This window comes from Pelobates fuscus, chromosome 1, assembly GCF_036172605.1.
Source record: "Pelobates fuscus isolate aPelFus1 chromosome 1, aPelFus1.pri, whole genome shotgun sequence".
In the NCBI taxonomy this organism is placed as follows: domain Eukaryota; kingdom Metazoa; phylum Chordata; class Amphibia; order Anura; family Pelobatidae; genus Pelobates; species Pelobates fuscus.
Window position 1 is genome coordinate 14,941,574 of NC_086317.1, and position 21,203 is coordinate 14,962,776.

At 40.7% G+C, this 21,203-nt stretch overlaps 1 protein-coding gene across 1 annotated transcript in view; it reads right to left on the reverse strand.

The window, feature by feature from the left end:
* The window catches only part of ZBTB20 (zinc finger and BTB domain containing 20), a 778,251-nt gene that overhangs the window by 169,819 nt on the left and 587,229 nt on the right, over positions 1-21,203 (reverse strand). Inside the window, exon 5 of the mRNA XM_063442031.1 lies at positions 7,582-7,699. The gene's annotated coding sequence lies outside the window, so the exon portion shown is untranslated. The remainder of the gene's footprint in view (positions 1-7,581; positions 7,700-21,203) is intronic.

The window sequence follows — 21,203 nt, forward strand, 5'->3', positions numbered from 1 at the left end:
AAAACCCAATATCTTTTACACTAAAGGGATATGGACATTACAAAACTGCAAAGTCGCAGATATTAATATGTGTTGCACCATTTTAATTTATTTTTTTCGTGATTGTTCCACTCTAAAGTGAGGAGGCAAATAAACGTACCGGTAACTAACATGTCTCTGTGCAGACAAAGTTCTACTGTGAAAGCCTTTATAAAATGGATTTTCATGGGAGAGTTTGGGAGAACGATTTCTCACATTGGGCCAAACTGGGGGAGGAGGAAGGGGGGGGATTTCCCAACTTGGCCAGGTACCGACATTTACTCTCAGCATAGTGAGAGGGAGACAATTATATCCGATAACTGTGATTTTTATAAATTCAGTCTGGGCGACATGAATAATTTAGATTGCCAAAACTAGAACGTTTGTGTCAAGTCAAACATGCGCGCTGCACCGCTGACTGCGTAGCAAACATGGAGGCAGACTGACATTTGTAGCTCTAGAATGTAAGACTGATCGGTAGCAATGCAGACCCAGTAAGGAGTATGAGAAGAAAATTCAGTACAAAGAAAATATACAGGTACATTAGCACTTGGAAATAGGCGACGTTGGAGGTTGTCCTGTTTTTCAGACCTAATTTCAGATATTTAAGCGTAGTCTATATTCTCTGATGTGTCTCAGATAAAGATAAATGTACCTTTCGATAAATAAATACCAGAGGTTGCCAATCCAAGACATGACTTTTACAGCATCTCCTTATTGAATGGCATTGAATACCTGCTGTGTCTCTGACAACGCTCGATCCCTACAAACACTGGCGAGGTAGGCAGAGACTATCTTCACTGATACCCAAAGATTCTGCTTGGTGATACTGTCGCTTTTCACATAGCACAGAGACAGCGAGCAAGTGGTTCATGATATCAAAAGATAATCTCTTCAATAATAGCAGCAAGTTACAAAATAATGCCAACAGCTGGTGCTATAAAACTGCTTTAAAAAAATAACCCAAAAAAACATTCATTCACGGGAGAAGAGAAAAAAAAATCTAATTCTGCTCGCTACTACTGACAAGCAATGCGTAGTCTCTAATTATTCTGATCAAGACGGGGAAACATAACACAAACTTTAATTGTGTTTAACTGATATTTAATCAGGACTCCGTGAACTGCAGATTAAAGCTGAAATTCATAAACCATAATTACCCGATCGTCAGAATCTTATGGCCCCTCGTCTCACTCAGTCTGGGTGTTTGGCACCCTGCCCCGATATTTTGGCAGAGTAGAATAGAGAGCCTAGTGATAGGAGGTAAGACTGTGGATGGTTGTAGATTTTAGACCTACTTTGCTGTGGGATCTTAGTCCATAACCTTCTATCGGTCTGACTCTGGGGGGCGCTGGTCTCACTCTGTTCTAAGTTTGACAGTCCTGATATTGGATCCCTGTCCTCCTGTTCCTGGCCCTTTCCCATGTCTATTGAGAAGTATGTTGATGTTTCTAAGAGCAGATAATATGTTTGACAGTGAGGTGAGCTCCAAAAACTACTTTTCCCATACTCCTTCAGGGGTTTGGAATTTGATAACAGTTGCAGGTCTCCCAAGGGTCCCAAATTCAGTACAACTGTAACTATTTTGACGTCCTATCCTACCATCCTTTTCCTGGTGTCCCACTTTTGGGGAAACAAGGAAACTATCCCCAGAAAACACAAACACTTCATTAAACACTAAAAGTGCTAAGACTATGTAGAAAGCATTGTAACTGTGCTAGGCAGACATGTATATTCTTTCATGGTATGTCCAACCCTTTGGGTGACATCAGTGACCCAGACGGTGTCACTGGTCCGCCCCAGCAACAAAACTACCGCCAATGCATGTGTATGATTTAGAGTGTGCATATGTTTGTGTGTGTGAGTGTGTATATGTTAGTGTGTGTGTATGTGTCAGTGTGTGTATGTCCATGAATGTATGTGTGTGTGTGCATTTGTGTCAGTGTGTATATCTGTGTGTGTGTCAATGTATGTGTGTGTGTGTATGTATGTGGCAGTGTATGTGTGTACATGCATATATCCCAACAAGCAAACGCCAACACTACATGCACATATACCCTTGCAATCAAGCACAAACATTACAAACACACCCCTGTATTAAAATGCCAAAGTTATATACATACCCTTCATTCAAACACCAACAATACACACAAACATACACATGCATTTAAAGCTAACACTACATACAAACACACCCCTGCATTCAAAGGCAAACATTACAGAGAAGTACACCACTGCCTTCTAGCGGCAACAGTACATACAAATACACCCCTACATGCACACACGTACTCCACACAAAAACATGATGATATTCAAAAGCACAAACACTGCTCAAAAATACAACCCTGCCAGGACAGGAAAAAGGAAGAGCCCCAGCTGGCAAAGCATTGTGGAGATTTTATGACAGGTTGGGATCTACCTTTTGGCAACCCATGCGCTGGGGTGGGGGGCATTCAAAAATATTTCTTGCCCCCGGGGCCCTTACTAGATTAGTTCCGCTAATCTAACCTTTAGTATGCGTATGAATTTAAAGTTTTGAATTGTACAATGCCTAATGCCGGTGTGTATGTGTGAGAGTATGTGCGTGACTTATAACGACAAAACAAACTACCCTGAGTCTCTGCAGTTTGTGTGACGTGTTGATCATTGTTAATCTCTTCATCATTTTTTCCATTTTTAATAAAATTGAAAGAACTATTCACAATCAGCCCATATCTTATTTGGGCAGAGTGATCATCAGCCCCTTGTAACAGTTAATTTATGGAAGCTAATCAGCTCAGCACAATGAATCCCATAAAAGCTCTGATTGGCTGCTGCCTCTCTGGGTTTATATAAAATATGCAGCTTTATATCAAATATGTAGTTCCAAGATGGCTGCTTCCACACTGATACACAATCGTCTTGAAATGGTCATAGTGAAACGTCCTATAGCAGGGTTACTGTTGGGATTTATTGGGTGAATCCCTCCGTGCAGAAAGCAGATACAACATGTAAAATAATTAAATAAAAAAAACAATGAAATAGCCAGGAGCAATAAGTTGACAGACGTCATAAAGTGAAGTCGCAAATGTCAACAGATTACGGGAATGAATGTATCTGTAACATAATGTATGTACAGAAAACACCCCCGTCTTGCTCTAAGTGGGATACACACTAGGTAAAGCGATTTCCTCTGGTGCCACATCATTTATACACAAAGTACAGCGAAACCGAGAATTGGGTTTAAAGGGTTACTCCTACCACCATGAACACTTCAATGAGCTCTTAGCCAGTGAAATGGTCCAATCACAGGCTTTTGTGTTATGGGACTACACATGGCCAGAGTGAAATTGGAGGGGGGCGCAGAAGAGGGGCACGAGGAGCTTCGCCCAGTGCTGGATTCAAGGTAAGTAAAACATTTTATTTGCAGATTTTCTGCTAATTGAGAGGGGGGACCTTCTCCCTTGTGCTCAGTAGGTCGTATTGCGCCTCTCCATGGGGTTAGTGTACCGTTCAAGTATCATTGCTGCCTTCATAGTAAGTACTATACGGTTTATTCACTAAACACCAATTTGCAGTGAACTGGAAACCAAACATGCATCATTTTACTTTTCAAAATCGGCTATTTACAAATATCTGATCCAGAAAAAAATAATAATAATTAGCTGGGCTACAGTCATAGTTCAGCTATTTAGCCTCAATCTTGATCGCTTTTTGATTTGGGGCAATCCAGGATTTAGTGAATGACGCTGTATGAATATAATGAATTTACATTTGGATTTAATTCCCTAAACTCAGATTCTGGAGAGATAACTACTGACTTGCCATATTCAGACACTTTTTTTCCCCCAACTCGTGACAACACACTGTTTAGTCAGTAAGCCCCAGCGACTTGCTTGTTGGGCATTTGAAATGTCAGGGCTTTTGTTTGTGTTTATCTAATCGCTGCTTACAGGTTCCTGGGAATGAGATGGGTGTATTTTTAGATACACAATAAGCACATTTCTGTGAAGTCAATCTTTACATTTCTAGGTATAAGATATCTGTATTTTTCGGAGTCTAATGTACACATTTAAAGGTGTGCAGAGTTCTACACTCCCATATCCTTTATTGGGTTTACTCGCTAAGGAGAGCATTTGTGAAGAATTGCACATTTTTAATAATATTCTCCAAAGCTAGTTTTTCAGCTCAGCTAATTTGGTCTAAAAGTTGCAATTCCCTTGTCAATCTTCCACAATCCCTAGTTTAGTAAAAAACAATCCCCACTGACTGCCAGTAATTCCTTGCCCCCCGTTTAATAGCTGTGCTGAGCTATAACCCCCCCCCCCCCACCTCTCCCAGAATCGCTACGACATCCAGTCTGCAGGAGCAGTTTGTGTAACATGGAGGCCGCTTTGTTTTCTGCATTCGATAGTCTTATCTTTCAGTGAATTAGATTGCCTGTAATAAGCACTGAAAACCTTTTTGGTGCAAAACCAAATTTACAGAACGCGATCTCCCGGTAATGCAATATGTGAGCGGCTCAGGCCGCAGTGTGGGAGGGAACAAAGGTAGGCTGAGGACAAAGACCTCAAAGGCAGTGGATCCTGGCAAAATAAATGTAAACAACTGTGAATTCTGCAGACATCTGATATTTCACCATGAGAAAAATCAAAATTCCATCAGCTTATATTACACAGGATTCTGTGCCTTAAGCTTAACCTTTATTTAAAGATCACTTTCGTCAGGTGGTGTTTTATATAAACAGACGGAATGAAAGCGGAATTGTTTCAGAGAGTCGAGTGATGGTTTAATATCTACGGCATTTATGGTCTAAGTAGGAAGAGGCACAGAAGCATGGAAGACATCTTGTTTCACCCGCTTTATAGACAACCATGTTTTACACACAGCTTCTACTCATAGACTTTATACAAAGTATAACATTGTTTTATCCGTGCGGTGTGTGAGCTAGCCAGACGGCAGGTAAAGTGGGGGTTAATTCACTAAAAACTGAATTGACTAAAACTTACTTGGAACAATTTTTTCAAATCATTTGTATTGTAGCCTAAAAGTGCATTTAATTCGATTTTCGCATTTTGGGTCAAAATAGCTGAATTTGATATAAATAGCTAAACATGAGGAAAACAAAATCAGCTATGTTTTTATTTGGCTACTTTAGCCCAATATTTTAATTTTGAATTCACTTCCAATTTCCAACAATTCACACCTTATTGAATCACTCTGCAAGTGTTATCGCTGCCCTGGGTGGTATAACAGCTGATATATGTTAACGATAGCCACAATAATCCTACTGGTTGATACATACAAAACGTTTTCTAAGTACTAGGGAATAAGGTGAGAAAAAAAGGCTTTGCAGAAAGCATAGTAAATGCATGGAACAGTCTTCTAGTGGAAGTGGTAAATGCTAATAGTGATATTGAAAGGGTTGTAACAGTAAGGGAATACCTTACAGTGAAATAATTTAATGTCGCTATAGAAAGGGTAGTAGATACCTGGAATAGCCTTCCAGTGGGAGCAGTAACAGTGATATAGAAAGGGTAGTAGATACCTGGAATAGCCTTCCAGTGGGAGCAGTAACAGTGATAAAGAAAGGGTAGTAGATACCTGGAATAGCCTTCCAGTGGGAGCAGTAACCGTGATATAGAAAGAGTAGTAGATACCAGGAATAGCCTTCCAGTGGGAGCAGTAACAGTGATATGGAAAGGGTAGTAGATACCTGGTATAGCCTCCCAGTGGGAGCAGTAACAGTGATATAGAAAGGGTAGTAGATACCTGGAATAGCCTTCCAGTGGGAGCAGTAACCGTGGTATAGAAAGGGTAGTAGATACCTGGAATAGCCTTCCAGTGGGAGCAGTAACAGTGATATAGGAAGGGGAGTAGATACCTGGAATAGCCTTCCAGTGGGAACAGTAACAGTGATATAGAGAGGGTAGTAGATACCTGTAATAGCCTTCCAGTGGGAACAGTAACAGTGATATCGGAAGGGGAGTAGATACCTGGAATAGCCTTCCAGTGGGAGCAGTAACAGTGATATAGAGAGGGTAGTAGATACCTGGAATAGCCTTCCAGTGGGAGCAGTAACAGTGATATAGAAAAGGGTAGTAGATACCTGGAATAGCCTTCCAGTGGGAGCAGTAACAGTGATATAGAGAGGGTAGTAGATACCTGGAATAGCCTTCCAGTGGGAGCAGTAACAGTGATATAGAAAAGGGTAGTAGATACCTGGAATAGCCTTCCAGTGGGAGCAGTAACAGTGATATAGAGAGGGTAGTAGATACCTGTAATAGCCTTCCAGTGGAAGCAGTACAGGCTAACAGTGATATGTCAGGCTAGCATAATAAGGGAATTCAGGGATGTTTTGGATGTGATTAGATAGACAAATAGTATATGAGTCATCTGTTAATTGACTTTGACAGACTGACTTACAGACAGACAGATAGAGAGACAGGCAGTGAATTCATTCAAAGATTTGTAGGGCCAACGCGAGTTACTGAACATGTTTGGGTTTAAGGCTCGACTCGAGGATGTTGCGTAGGACTGGCTATTGGGGGGCTTCAGCTAACATATGTGGGAGGGGCCAAAACACCCTGGTTTTTAGCCACCTAGCAATACGCCTGACAGGTAAACTGTCCGAGAGTGGGAGAGGTGGGCAGAACGGGCACAATAGTTATCTGCTTTTATTTACCATTTACGTTCCAGGTAAAACTAGTCCGTCTGTCTGTCTGTCTGTCTGTTTTACCTAGGAAGGATGGAGATGCACGTTCTAACATGCTTGTACATATGTTTAATCCGTGTAAAGCTAAATAGCATAAAACGTGATTTGTTCTCAAGATCCTATCCCCATGCTTTACCCACAATTGCTGGCACTAACGTATTGTAAATGATAACTGAAAATCTGAAATTGAATTAATCAAGGACTCACGGAATATTAAACAGTAACAATGAATACTGTGCATTTTAATCAAATCACTGTTTTATCCACCTGCAGAAAGAGGGGGAGTTAGCAATACGATGGATCGCAGAAACCCAACATTCCTATTGGTCCCCTGGTTTACTATAATGTAACAACAGCAAATAAGAGACTGGTATCCCTAGATCTGACAAAAAGGTGTTCTCAATACTGGAACTCTGTATCCGTCGCTCTTCTCTGGGCGGGAGAGGGGTGAGGGGGAGTATGCAGAATTTAGTTCAGAAATTAATGGGGAAATCGCATACACACACGCTCACACACACGCTCACACACTTTAACAACCGGCTGCAGATCTGTCAATTACTGTCACCAGAGGCTGCATGTACCTGTTTTATATAAGAAAAGTTATTATAATTTATTTTATAAATGTATTTATCATTAGGCAGTCATAGTGCCCCCATCTGGTAGGAAACACACACTACTAGTAACCTTTGTATACAGGCGACTTTCCCAATTAACCAAGTCATAGTCTGCACTACAAAGGGTAGATTATCATGTCTGAATTGCATTTTAGCTGCCAAATTATACAATGTACCATGTGGTTTTGGCAGCCAGAATCCTGTATGCTTGTGGTTCACACTTACGACTTATTACGAAAGGAAACAAGAGGGTACCTGATTAATGCGGCAGGTCTGAGCATCTGAACACAGACCTCACTTTACTTCCCACTCTTATTCGCTGTATCATGAACATGGATGAACCGGCCAATCCTTCCGCTGTCACCGCTTTCACCTGGGGAAGGAGAAAATGGGACATCTAAATGCCAAATTCCTATTGTGTGTTCTCCCTTGGTGTAGAAAAAAAATAATAAAACCTCAGGCAGAAAAAAAGTTATATTGAACAAACATGAAACATCATGAAACATACATAACACATACAATAATTAAAACATTTTAGGAAACCACAATAGCCCAGAATGTGCCCCTTTCCTTTCTGTGTGGTCAGCAGACGTTTATCACAATTCAGGTCTAAATAATAAACACCCAATTATGGGATGCCCCCCCAGCATTAACCCAAAGAAAGACTAAATCACACGGAAACCAATGGGGTCAGTGGCCGGTACCAGCTCCTGCAAAATACTTGCTATGGTGTATGAAAGAAGGTAAAGAGCTGGCAATGTTTGTTGCTCTTTCTGTACTTCCCACGGGTTAATTTATAGTAACGCTGCACAGCTTACTATCCTGCCAGCAGAGGGTAATTTAGGTGGCATTTCTTTGGGCAGACTATGCCAGGCATCGGCTTCAGATTAATGAATAGGCCCCTTAGAAACCCAAATATTTATCTGCTGTTAGTGGACATATAAACAGATCGTGTTACTGAGCGCAGGTGACATCATTTAACCCCTTTTACTCAGAGACTGGGCAGCTGAAACCCTATTTTCCTTCTGAAATATTAAGCGCGCTCTGTCGACTGCAGCCATCTAATGCCAGTCCGGCTCTGAGAACAGAGTATAGAGCTAATAAAATATTAACGGGCTACTAAGCACTGCTAGTTCCTACAGGCTTCTCGTTATCAAGATGTATACATACACACACACACATACACACACATATACATACATATAAACATACACACATATACATACATACACATAAACATACACACATATACATACATACACACACACACATACACACATACATACATACATATAAACATACACACATATACATACATACACATAAACATACACACATATACATACATACACACACACACATACACACATATACATACATACATATACATACACACACATAAACATACACACATATACATACATACAAATATACATACAAACATACACACATATACATACATACAAACATATACATACATACATACAAACATACACACATATACATACATACATATAAACATACACACATATACATACATACATACATATAAACATACACACATATACATACATACATACATATAAACATACACACATATACATACATACATACATACATACATATAAACATACATGCAGGTTCCTCAAACAAATAGAGCCTGCTCTTCAACCAACAAATTGGAAGGAAATAAGAAACAACTTAAAATTCCAAACAATCTCTGTGTGATGAATATAAATCAGGAAATGATGAGTCACTTGTTTTAACGTACATTGAAACAATCCCAATTTATTGAACAAACAGAGGAGTTTCTGTCCTGCAGAATGGGAAGAGTTAAGTCAGGAGAGCTGTGAATGTGTGTGGGGGGGGGGGGGGGGGGGGGTGTATTGTAATATATACATATACAAAAAAAGTGATTTCCACTTTTTTTGTATATGTATATATTTTCTTAGGTGGCTGTGAAGTACACCTGGGATCACTTTCAGCTATACGTTTTCTTCACCTCTAGTGTATATACTTTTGTTTTTTGGGATGTATTGTAATACTGACCCCAGGGCATGGTCAGTCCCTTCATCAGGCTCTGCCTAATACCTGTTACCTAACATCCTAGAAACCTGGAAGGGCTGAACTGATTTCAAGGGCCCCAATACTGCCTGAATATCTGTATGTACAGCGCTACAGAATATGTAGTGATATCGCAGCACAGCGATAAGTAACACCATGTTAATGAAGGGTCTCCGGACCACACAGAATGCCTTTTAATGTCCCAGCTATTGGCTACTAAAGGAAAACCCATGCATTAAGATCTCATTCATACAGTCTACGAAGCTTTTAGATGACCAGGATGCAAATCTTCGACTAATCTGAGTGAATAAGTGATGGAAAAGCTAATAGCGCGTGGAATCTGACTTACAGAAGTCTCAAATTGTTGCACATATTTTCATTTCAGCCATTGGAACTTGTATTTCGTCGTATAACAGGTCAGTCTGATGGAGATCATGGCTCCGTGCTGAATGTCTGGTGGACCCACAACATTTGTTCAGTAGTTAGGAGTCTTGGGTCGATACTTGACCCCTCTACCATTTCGGTCAGCATATACTATATTCAAGGCATAGAACAAGGATGTACAATGCTATTTCACAGTCACATGACTGCATGTATTTAAAGGACAGCGGTCATCTTAAAAGTATTTTATTTTAATAATCATTTCATCGAGCATTGATGGGAAATATATATTTTTTCAAATGAAGCATATGAAAAAAATTAGAAAAACGCATCCCTACTATTAGTGTATGACAGGATCCTTCAGTCGTATAAATACACCTTCGGTCGGACAGTTAGTCTTCCCTAACACTGCCTGACCCAAGATCATACCTCCCAGGTGGTGGGTAAGACAATGACCAACAAGAAACATGTCACCTGTCTGCAGACACCATAATATGCAAATCTTCCTGAATATGCAAATTACTGAGCCTTGCTGTTTAGGTAGTGCACATAACTGTTTCAACCAAAAGGGTGTGCTGCACATAACTGTTTCAAACTCATTTACAACCAGCAGATGGCTCTGCACAGTCCCCACGCCCAGACAGGAGATTACACAAGACTTTCCCTAAATAATATTACAATACACACCCTGCACCTATATGAAAGACCTCTAATGAAAGTCCAAGGTAGGTTCCGCTGTTCTACACTTCCACACACATGGTCACACCTCCAGTGAAAGACCTCTAATGAAAGTCCAAGGTGGGTTCCGCTGTTCTACACTTCCACACACATGATCACACCTCCAGTGAAAGACCTCTAATGAAAGTCCAAGGTAGGTTCCGCTGTTCTGCACTTCCACACACATGGTCACACCTCCAGTGAAAGACCTTTAATGAAAGTCCAAGGTGGGTTCCGCTGTTCTACACTTCCACACACGGTCACACCTCCAGTGAAATACCTTCAATGAAAGTCCAAGGTGGGTTCTGCTGTTCTACACTTCCACACACATGGTCACACCTCCAGTGAAAGACCTTTAATGAAAGTCCAAGGTGGGTTCTGCTGTTCTACACTTCCACACACATGGTCACACCTCCAGTGAAAGACCTCTAATGAAAGTACAAGGTGGGTTCTGCTGTTCTACACTTCCACACACATGGTCACACCTCCAGTGAAAGACCTCTAATGAAAGTCCAAGGTGGGTTCTGCTGTTCTACACTTCCACACACATGGTCACACCTCCAGTGAAAGACCTCCAATGAAAGTCCAAGCTGGGTTCTGCTGTTCATTCCATTAAATATATTTTTCCCCTTGAACTAAATGTCTGACCAACTCATGTAAATCTGAAATTTCAATAGAACCTCCGGTATCCATTCAGATGTAATATGGATTACTGTCAAAAAGCGCATATCAGAATAATGGATAATGGCTAAACATATGCACTTCTACGTGAAACATTGTGAAATAAACTCATTAAGTGTGTAACAGGTTGGTGTATTAATAGTGGAGGCAGATTTCGGATTAGGAAGATCTAGGCTGTGTATGGTTTTATTGCTACTCCCAGTCCCTGTATTTTTTTTCAGTGCCTTTGCAAATGGATAAAATTCACACATTTACTATATGCTTTTACTGAAAAACCAAAATGAAAGCATTACTCAAATTCAGAGTAATTGGATGGGGAGAGACGGGCAGAAGGACGGAGAGCAGAAAACTGAATCCTGGAGAAGAGGTGTTGGATGTGATATTGAAACGTGCCTTCTACATTCTATATAGTTAATGAAATACTAGCTGGACATTGTTAAATGCTAAATGTTACCAATATTTGAATGTTGGTAACGAGGTATATGTTATGTTTTCATGTGTGATCACCGCAAAGCTATTGTTGTCAGCAGTAAATGGTAAGGAACTGTGGATACCTGGCTCCTGGGATATATCCTGGTTATAAATAAATAAATAGAATCAATTATACACTGATCAGCCACAACATTAAAACACTGACAGGTGAAGTAAATAACGTTGATTATATCGTTGTCACCTGTCAAGGGGTGCGATAGATTAGGTAGGAAGTAAACAGTCAGCTGAATTTCAAGCAAGCAAAAAGATGTAAGTAACTTAGACATGGGCCAAATAGTGATGGCTAGACGACTGGGCCAGATAAATAAAAAAACAGCAAGTCTTGTGGGGTGTTCCTGGTATACAGTGGTTAGTACCTACCAAAAGTGGTGCAAGGAAGAATGACGTTAAACCATTGGGCACCGACCGCTCATTGATGCACAATCGATCAAAATGATGAAAAACTTACAATACAGGCCATGACATAAAGGTGTCACAGTGCATCACAGTTTGATGCATGTGGAGCTGTATAGCCACAGACAGGTTAGCATGCCCACAATGACCCCTGCCCACCAGTGAAAGTGCCTTCAAAGTGCAAAAATTGTTTAGGAATGGTTTGAGGAACGTGACAAAGAGTTCAAGGTGTTGCTATGGCCTCAAAACTCCCCACATTTCATTCCAAATGAGCATCTGTGGCATGCAACAAATCTGATACACGGAGGCCTCAGCTCACAATTTGCAGGACGCAAGGGATCTGCTGCCAATGTCTTGGTGCCAGATACCACACAGAGGTCTTGTGGAGTCCATGCCTCAACACATCAGAGCTGTTTTGTGGCAGCACGAGGGGGACTAACACAATATTAGGCAGGTGGTTTTAATGTTGTGGCTGATAAGTGTATAGCCCAGAAATAAAGCCAAGATCTATCCCTGGTTTATAGCTGGCATCTGTCCCTGGTGCATAGCCAGAATCTATTCCAGGTGCATCTCCCGTGTGTACAACCAGGATGTATCACAGGTGTATAGCGAATATCTATCCCAGGTGTATAGTCAGGATCTATCCCAGGTGTATAGCTATGATCTATACCAGGTGTATAGTCAGGATCTATCCCAGGTGTATAGCTATGATCTATCCCAGGTGTATAGCCATAATCTATCCCAGGTGTATAGCCAGAATCTATCCCAGGTGTATAGTCAGGATCTATCCCAGGTGTATAGTCAGGATCTATCCCAGGTGTATGGTCAGGATCTATCCCAGGTGTATAGCGAGGATCTATTCCAGGTGTATAGCGAGGATCTATACCAGGTGTATAGTCAGGATCTATCCCAGGTGTATAGCTATGATCTATCCCAGGTGTATAGCCAGAATCTATCCCAGGTGTATAGCCAGAATCTATCCCAGGTGTATAGTCAGGATCTATCCCAGGTGTATAGTCAGGATCTATCCCAGGTGTATGGTCAGGATCTATCCCAGGTGTATAGCGAGGATCTATCCCAGGTGTATAGCGAGGATCTATCCCAGGTGTATAGCGAGGATCTATCCCAGGTGTATAGCGAGGATCTATCCCAGGTGTATAGTCAGGATCTATCCCAGGTGTATAGTCAGGATCTATCCCAGGTGTATAGTCAGGATCTATCCCAGGGTTATAGCGAGGATCTATCCCAGGTGTATAGCGAGGATCTATCCCAGGTGTATAGTGAGGATCTATCCCAGGTGTATAACGAGGATTTATCCCAGGTGTATAGCCAGGATTTATCCCAGGTGTATAGCCAGGATTTATCCCAGGTGTATAGCCAGGATTTATCCCAGGTGTATAGCCAGGATTTATCCCAGGTGTATAGCCAGGATTTATCCCAGGTGTATAGCCAGCATCTATGCCAGGTGAATAGCCAGGATGTATCCCAGGTTACAGCTTTTATTATCTTAGTTGAACCAGTTGTAACATTGCCAGGACTGCTATGAATGGTGGAATAAATGTAATTTCAAAGTATGATATTGAGTTGAGGTGTAATTTGTTTGTTTGTGATGGTATGCGCCTCAAGCAGGCTGTCTGATTTCTCCATTCAAGATGCACACTAGGTGTGGTACTAAGAGCATTTAGACGTAAATGCAGGCAGTGGGGCTGGGGTAATAGATGTTTCATTGAAATGTTAGACGGAGGTGGACTATTTTACCGTTTTAGAAAGCTTTAGTTTGAGGGCAGGAAGACATCTAGTTAGACATGGAAGGGAGGCAATTAGTGACACATTCCAGATCGGCAGAAGAGAGGCCATTTAAGGAGAGGTAAATCGGACTGTCGCCAACATCTAGATGGCCCTAAAATCTGAAGGAGCCAGAAAGGTCACCAAGAAGTGGTGTAAACAAGGAACAAAAAGGGGCCAATAACTGACCCTTGGGACTCCAGCGGAGACTGGTTGTGGGCAGAGGTGGCACCAGCAAACGCAACACTTAAAAAAAAAACTTTGGGAAAGACAGGATGAGAAGCAGGAAAGTAGAGAGTCACAGAGGCCACATTTCTGAAGAATTTGAAGAAGGAGCGACTGGTGGATCCTCCTGAAGCAGCACAGAGGTCGACCAGAATTAAAAGAGAATAATGACCTTTAAATTTAGCAGAAAATACATGGCTAGTCGCTTTAGTAAGGGCTTTATTAAAGTAATAATAGCTGTCACCTCCAAACGAATTCTGACTAAACTCCAATGCAGTAATATTTATTCTAAAATTTCAATATGTTGGATAATTAATTTGAACCTAAATCTCAAGCTGGGAGCTCTCTCTACCATAGTGCGTTAGTGTGTTTTGAGGATGGATTTAAAGTCAAAGATCTGAACTGACATGACTCCTCATATCTCAGGTTTATTACCGGTTTAGGATAAATTACATTGTTTTCTCTGCTTCCTAAAATGTCGCTTTTTTTCTTCAAACTTGGGATGCAAACAACACGAACGATGCAGAACAATTATTTCACAGCGTGGAGGAATTGATGTATGCCTTCTCCCAGAGTGGCGACATATAACCAGATTTGGCTGTGATGTCCTGAGCCTCAGGTTTGATAAAGGCGTCTCTGTTACATTCTAACATCCATATTTATGGCTTTGTGAATGACATCAGATAAACAAGGACTGAGAGAGCAAAGAGAGAGAGAGCAGGGAGGAGGAGAGGGTGAGACTGCTTGCTACGTGTTACGAAGCCGTGATAGGATTTGACGCTCTAATATCCGTTAGCTGAAGCTCGTTAAGGAGCCGGTGAGTGCGTGATTCTTGGCAGGCGCTACATCCAAGTGCTGTTGCTGGGGCCCCCTAAATATTGACGAGATGCCAGCATCTCAGCACAGTATTGATGCAGGCAGCCGGCCCCAGCAGCAGACACCTCTCAGACACAGTGTTTAAATGTCACAGATTAATGAATTTTCATGAAACAGTGAGACAAAAAAAACATGATCAAAAAGATTGTTTCCACAGCAGCCGACAGCCGAGTATGCAGTGTCCTCTAAACACAAAGGAAATGGCTGTGCAAATGGCATCGCAGCCTTGCCAAACAATAGCCAGGGGAGGGCAAGCTCTAACTGAAGTACAACCAGGAGAGGGCAAGTGATGATCTGAATGTAGGTAGTGTGCTAGTGGCTAGTGTGCATGTAGTCAGGGCAGTGAGTGCTGGCTAGGGTGTATATAGTCAGGAGGGGGTGAGTGTCAACTAGAGTGTAGATAACCATGGGAGGGCAAGGGCTTACTAGAGTGTAGGTAGCTGTTGGAGGGTGAGTGCTTACTAGAGTTTTGGTAGCCATGGGAGGGTGAGTGCTTACTACAGTGTAGGTAGCCATGGGAGGGTGAGTGCTTACTACAGTGTAGGTAGCCATGGGACGGTGAGTGCTTACTACAGTGTAGGTAGCCATGGGAGGGTGAGTGCTTACTACAGTGTAGGTAGCCATGGGACGGTGAGTGCTTACTACAGTGTAGGTAGCCATGGGACAGTGAGTGCTTACTACAGTGTAGGTAGCCATGGGACGGTGAGTGCTTACTACAGTGTAGGTAGCCATGGGACAGTGAGTGCTTACTACAGTGTAGGTAGCCATGGGACGGTGAGTGCTTACTACAGTGTAGGTAGACATGGGAGGGTGAGTGCTTACTACAGTGTAGGTAGCCATGGGACAGTGAGTGCTTACTACAGTGTAGGTAGACATGGGACGGTGAGTGCTTACTACAGTGTAGGTAGACATGGGAGGGTGAGTGCTTACTACAGTGTAGGTAGCCATGGGACAGTGAGTGCTTACTACAGTGTAGGTAGACATGGGAGGGTGAGTGCTTACTACAGTGAAGGTAGCCATGGGAGGGTGAGTGCTTACTACAGTGTAGGTAGCCATGGGACAGTGAGTGCTTACTACAGTGTAGGTAGCCATGGGAGGGTGAGTGCTTACTACAGTGTAGGTAGCCATGGGACAGTGAGTGCTTACTACATTGTAGGTAGCCACGGGACAGTGAGTGCTGGCTATGGGCAATGTTGAATATAAAATATTGTTGCCTAGGTTGTGCAGTTTGGGTTGCGAGTCACTACAATAGATTACTTGGTAATTATAAATAAAAAATAGACAGTCTGTGAGCCACCTGGGCCATTCCCCGTCAGGGTTATTCACTAAGTGAAATAAAAGTGAATTTCAGATTTGAGGCCAGAATACCCGACCTGACAGCTTGGCTATTTTTTCACCTTAAGTTTGAAATTCATTTTGATTTCACATTAAATTCTCACTTTAGAGAAAATCCCTGTAAAGTGGGAATTGCCAGGAATTGACCAGGAAACAGCTAAACTCGGTGGTCAGAATCTGATTATTCTGGCTGACGTTGGCCACCAATTCCCCAAGAAGTAAATCACTTTTTAGGGTTATTCACTAAACCATGAAATGTTGGGAAACACTAGGAAAATGTAAATTGGAGGCTAAATATCCGGACTGGAAAAACTCTCAATTTCTAATAATTATATTCTAATATCTCTACATTTGTTTGATAAACTTTTAAATGTTTAATGGTTTCATTTTTGAACATTATTTTTATTTATATATACACACACACACACACACACACACAAACACACGCTGTTTTTTCTTTATGTATGATATATTTTCTGATATTTTAATATTTTGAATAACTAGTTTTAAATGTTTCTCCCAAAAAATATGAAATCATTTGAAATGCTTGTCCAACAGTATTAAATCAAGAGCTAACGTGTTCTCATTTATTGACTAAACGAGGATGACAAACAGCTGGAGTAACAACTACTGAGCTATCCCATCAGCACATACCCAGATACCAGTAATGGTATAATAGTTTGGAATAAGAGACCTGTTAACTAAAATGTTACCTTCCTTCTGGGACCAATTAAAGCCGCAGTAGGTTGAAAGGCTAGGAGCTGATCGACTGTATACATTGTGACTTACGTTAGTTATATGATGTACAATATATCCGTTATAATTACAATCACTGCAAAGTAAGACAACAATCGCCCAATTTTAATGTGAAGATTCTTGGTTACATTTACATAGTTTATCGCTCTGTGCGTTTGGTTAGAACATAACTCCCTATTGCTCACTTTGCTTAATGTTATTGTGTGTAAAGCAGTCAAAGAAAATAAATAAATAAAAAGCAGCCAGCAGCCCCCCTCTCCCCTCCCCGTATGGTAACATATAAATAGTCATGATGATAGCACACGGAATGCTATGCGTTTCGTACACCTTTACCGAATGTTTAGCTTAAGAACAGTGGAAGCTACAATGTGAACCCCAGCTTTAGTGAACTCCAAATCCAACAATGCTTAGCCAGCCTACCTCTCGCTCACCCTTACGTTGAAATAGGGCTGGATTTGGTACAGTTGGCTGACTCAATATGTCAGTGTGAGTGGCTGGCTTTTATAATCTCACAGAACATAATATCAGTAAGAAAAAGACAAAACATTCATCAATCGAATGTCACAAAAATGAAAACAAAATAACATATTAGAAGATATCAACCTGTTACACTGTGTGATCTAAACAATAGTTGCCTTAGAATACTCTTGCTAGACAGGTTATTATGTAGAAACCGCTCCATGTATGCAAGACATTCCATCGTTACATTGAGTTCAACCTTTAAAACTCATCTTCTTCTGTAGTTGATCCAAAAAAAGGCAACCACACCTGCCCAATCTGAAACTATTCCAATTATGTCACAAAAAGTAAAAAACATTTCTGTCACGACTACAAGATGGTAAACAGGTTTCTCCTTGGATCAATAGCCCAATTAATAGATAACCCAACACATCCAGACGTTTTGAAAAAACAATGTATAGAATCTGAATTTTAAGCAGAAAATTCTACATCTGTATTGTTCTCACCATAAAGAACCCTTTCCTTCGCTGTAAGTAAAAACTCCTTTCTTCCACTCTCAATTGGCGACCACCTGTCTGTTGTATATTCCTGCTAATGAACAGGTTAGCACTCAGCGGTTAGTACTGACCTTGTGTATCTTTGTATTGTGCTAACATATCCCTCCTGAGGCGCCTTTTTTTTCTATTGAAAACAATTTCCGTTTTTCTAGCCTTTCTTCATAAATAATCTTTCCCATCCCCTTTATTAATGTTCTAGCTCACATCTGCACTTTTTATAGATTGTTAAAACTGGAGCCCAAAATTCCACTGCACCTTAATGATGGGGGTTTACCATTGATTTATAAATGAGCAAACTTATATTTTGATCTCAAGAATCAATACCCCGTTTTATCCATGACAGCACATTAGTAGTCATAGCAGTGACAGGTCCACATTGTACACTGTTGCGTAGTTTGTGATCTATAATTGCTCCCAAGTTCTTTTCATTTAAAGGTTTTCCAGCTCAACTCTATTTAACGTGTACGTTGCTTGCGGTTCCTTAATACAAAACGCATGATTTTCCATTTATCTATATTGAATATCATTTGCCTGTGTAGTCCCCGATTTATCCAAATCACTCTGTCGAAAAGTTATATCATGTTCTGTAGCCCATGGAGCAGCGCAGCTAAGGGGAGTGGGCCTTGACATTGCCAGGAGACAGGCCATCTAGGGGTCAGTGGTTTGGGATGGGCCTAAGGACATGGAGTGGGGTGGAGTTATAAGGGGAGTATAAGTAGTGGCCATTTTGGATCTAAGGATCACTTTTAATCTAAAATTACACTTACCTGTTGTTGTCCCACACACCCTCCCTTTGCTTTCAGGTGTTTCCCGTTTGGTCACGGCGGCGGGGGATGGAGAGTAAAGTTGGGGGGAGAAAAGAGTAAGATGGGGGAAAAGTTTGGAGTTCAGGGCTAATAGGTAGGCCTTTGGACTGGTTTGGTAGGTTCGAGCTCGTAGGTAGCTCCGAACCAGGGTGTGTAGGGGTGTCTCGGTATGCCCCTACACTGGTGGTGCCCTTTGGTGGCAATGGTCATGTTTCAATGTTAAGTTAATATGTTACAATGTTTGGGTATTATGTTACGTGGGGGTGGGTCATTGTCAAGGGGTTAAATTGTAAACTACTGTGGTAATTGTGCAGGCCAACCTGGGCCTGATGTTGACAATGACCTTTATAATTTATGTTAATAATAAATTAAAGCTGTGATATTCTTTTGCCAAAACCCTGGTGTCAGCGTCTTTTTTGGTAATGGGTATTGGTGGGGGGGTTTTGTGCATATGCCGACAAGGCGACTGTGCACATGTCAAGAGACTGTATTATGTTACCTAGTTTTGTGTCATCTGCAAACACCCAAACATGATTTTCCATGCCCACTTCAAGATCATTTATAAACAGATTAAAGGGACGTGGACCAAGGACAGAACTCTATTATATGAACTGGTACACTATTTAATGAATATTAACTATAATTACATTGTCGTGGTTATATATCCTACTTAAACTGTAAGGAAGGAAGAATCCCATCAATATTAATGTAATTGTATTTTATTTCTAAATTCTGTATTATTATTGGACAACCATGCCACATGTCCGATGACAATGTTCTTGTGTTAACGTGGCCTGGTAGACAATATTTACTCTAGTTAACACCATTCTTCTTTAACACTGGACCTGCGAACTGCTTAATTTAACAAACAAATGGGAAGACCTTCTATCACATTCTAATAAACAAACCTCCCACATACGAAATGTTGTCTGATGTGTTAGATAACCAGCTAGTCTTCCTCCAGTGCCCCGAGTCTCTCCAGAAGCCTGCAGGAATTATTAAAACCAATTTGAAACGCTAGAGAAATGTTTACACTAGGGGTGCCCAAAAGTAGATGTTTTAAAACTACAGCTTCCATGATACTTTGCCATTCTAAAGGCATTCTAAAGACATGCATAGCATCATGGGTGTTGTAGTTCTACAACATCTTATGATCTACCTTTAGAGCACTCCTGGTTTACACAATACTGTTACTATATTACAGCTAGGAGGATGGGTCTACTTATATCTATTCTAAACGTAAGAGCTCCATCTTCTCAGCAGCCTATTGAATTTACGGATGATAATAGACTCATTGCTTCCATCCTTTACTGCTTCTTACACATATTTTATATCTCTCGTATTTTCATATTATCACTCAGTTACATTAACATATTTGATTAGCCTAATTTTGTGATCCAGAGTAAAAAAAACTTTTCTCAGATCAATTTTGTTGCTCCCTAGAGTGATTTCATACTTTAGGGTCTTAGATCCGAAACACGATCCAGACATCGCTTAAACTGCAGGACCTCTAATAAGCATAAAATCTAAAAAAAAAAAAAAAAATAGATAATATATTAAGGAGTATATTAAAATCAAGTTCGAGCAAGTTCCTGGGAGGATTCCTCCACAGAGGTACACTTATACTTTGCTGTACACGAAGAACGTAAGCAAGGGAGACTGTTTGATGGATCTTGCATAATTCCGTTTTTTGTGTGTAAATCAACATTCTGAAAAACATTTTAATGTGCTCCCAGTGAGCGCCTCTTCCATGATTTTACATTGTGGATGTGCTGGGATTTTGGAATTAAGCCAATCTGCAAAGCGAGCTTGTCAGGCCATCAAAAGTGCATTTGTGGACAGCATACCAAGCACACGTTTTTCTTGTCAATTAAAAATGGCTTTAGACACACTTTCTACTTCCCTCTGTCAATGAACCATTGTGCCTTTACGTGCATATATGAGCTTTGCAAGTCGCACTACAGTGTGCCATGGCGAATACATTTAATGTGGCTTAATTAGAGCGCTTCTATAGAGGTTGGTGAGCCATTGCCAGAATGACAAAGATACACCAATATATCTAATACATATATTAATATGCTTAAATAGCGTGTCTTAAAACAACAATAACAAAAGAATAAATAAATACAAATAAATCATTGGTCCTAAGAAAATGGCTACACATTTTTAATCTGATAAACTTAACTAAGGCTTTAGATTTAATATTTTTGGATAAGTATTTCAAATTAAATTATATTTTTTTGATAAACTTTTCAAATGATTTAATATTTCAAAAAATATTTTAATAGTCTCATATTTTTGCTATATTGATAAAAAAAGTTTACATACATTTTTTTAAAAAAAATATTTT